This window comes from Arachis ipaensis, chromosome B1, assembly GCF_059453495.1.
Source record: "Arachis ipaensis isolate K30076 ecotype BB chromosome B1, ASM5945349v1, whole genome shotgun sequence".
NCBI classification, from domain to species: Eukaryota; Viridiplantae; Streptophyta; class Magnoliopsida; order Fabales; family Fabaceae; genus Arachis; species Arachis ipaensis.
Window position 1 is genome coordinate 47,732,794 of NC_142436.1, and position 2,080 is coordinate 47,734,873.

General features: G+C 36.3%; 1 non-coding gene across 1 annotated transcript; it reads right to left on the reverse strand.

Annotated features, from left to right (window-relative positions):
* Window positions 1–1,167: 1,167 nt before the first annotated feature.
* LOC148576471 (small nucleolar RNA R71) lies at window positions 1,168–1,275 on the reverse strand. Its single transcript, XR_015903080.1, has one exon. It is a non-coding gene; the product is annotated as a small nucleolar RNA R71 (small nucleolar RNA).
* Window positions 1,276–2,080: the final 805 nt, after the last annotated feature.

The window sequence follows — 2,080 nt, forward strand, 5'->3', positions numbered from 1 at the left end:
TTTCAATCATATCTTTTCAAAATCAATATCTTTTCAATTTTTTTTATTTATTACTATTTTCGAAAATCCTTGCTACAATTAATAATTTAATTCAAGATTTTATAGTTGTTACTTGCCTATTAAGAAAGAATCAAAAGTTTTAATTCTAGAATCATATCTTCTAATTTCTTGTTAGTCAAGTAATCAACTTTAATTTTAAAACTTTCTCTTTTTAGTTTGATTTTCAATCATATCTTCTCAATCATATCTTTTCAATCACATCTTTTTCAAAATTAATTTTCAATCATATCTTTTTAATTTCTAATTTCAAAATCTTTTTTAAAAATCACTTTATTTCTTTCCTAATCTTAATTTTCGAAAATCTCAATCAATTTTTTTCAAAATTTCTTTTAATTATTTCAAAATCTTTTACTTTAATTTTGAAAATTCTTCCCCTCTTCTCACATCCTTCTATTTAAAGGACTAACACTCTTCCTCAAGGTGTAATTCGAACTCCCTCATTCTTTATATGTTCGAATTCTCTTCTATCTACCTCCTCATTCTATTCTTCTTTTCCTCTGACACCTCAAGGAATCTCTATACTGTGACATAGAGGATTCCCTACTTTCTTGTTCTCTTCTCTTTCATATGAGCAGGAACAAAGATAAAGGCATACTTGTTCAAGCTGATCCTGAACCTGAAAGGACCTTGAAGAGAAAGCTAAGAGAAGCTAAAGAACAATTCTCTTTAGAGGGCCTAACAGAGCTTTTCAAGGAAGAAGAAACCATGGCAGCCGAAAACAACAATGCCAACAATGCAAGGAAAGTGCTTGGTGACTTTACTGCACTTACTCCCGACTTCTATGGGAGAAGCATCTCAATCCCTGCCATTGGAGCAAACAACTTTGAGCTTAAACCTCAATTAGTTTCTCTAATGCAACAGAATTGCAAGTTTCATGGACTTCCATTGGAAGATCCTCATCAGTTCTTAGCTAAATTCTTGCAAATCTGTGACACTGTCAAGACCAATGGGGTTGACCCTGAAGTCTACAGACTTATGCTTTTTCCTTTTGCTGTAAGAGACAGAGCTAGGACATAGTTGGATTCACAACCTAAAGAAAGCCTGAACTCTTGGGAAAAGCTAGTCAATGCCTTCTTGGCAAAGTTCTTTCCACCTCAAAAATTGAGCAAGCTTAGAGTGGAAGTCCAAACCTTCAGACAGAAGGAAGGTGAATCCCTCTATGAAGCTTGGGAAAGATACAAGCAATTGATCAGAAGATGTCCTTCTGACATGCTTTCTGAATGGAGCATCATAGGTATTTTCTATGATGGTCTGTCTGAACTATCCAAAATGTCATTGGATAGCTCTGCTGGAGGATCTATTCATCTGAAGAAGACGCCTACAGAAGCTCAGGAACTCATTGAAATGGTTGCAAATAACCAATTCATGTACACTTCTGAAAGGAATCTTGTGAATAATGGGACAACTCAGAAGAAAGGAGTTCTTGAAATTGATACTCTGAATGCCATATTGGCTCAGAATAAAATATTGACCCAACAATTCAATATGATTTCTCAGAGTCTGTCTGGAATGCAAGCAGCAACAGACAGTACTAAGGAAACTTCCTCTGAAGAAGAAGCCTATGATCCTGAGAACCCAGCAATGGAAGAGGTGAATTACATGGGAGAACCCTATGGAAACACCTATAATCCTTCATGGAGAAATCATCCAAATCTCTCATGGAAGGATCAACAGAGACCTCAACAAGGTTTCAACAATAATAATGGTGGAAGAAATAGGTTTAGCAATAGCAAACCTTTTCCATCATCTTCTCAGCAATAGACAGAGAATTCTAAGCAAAGCCACCCTGACTTAGCAACCATTGTCTCTGATCTAATCAAAACCACTCAAAGTTTCATGACTGAAACAAGGTCCTCCATTAGAAATTTGGAGGCACAAGTGGGTCAGCTGAGTAAGAAAATTACTGAACTCCCTCCTAGTACTCTCCCAAGCAACACAGAAGAGAATCCAAAAAGAGAGTGCAAGGCCATAACCACAACCCACACGGCCGAACCTGAAGAGGAGGAAGAGGCAATGATCT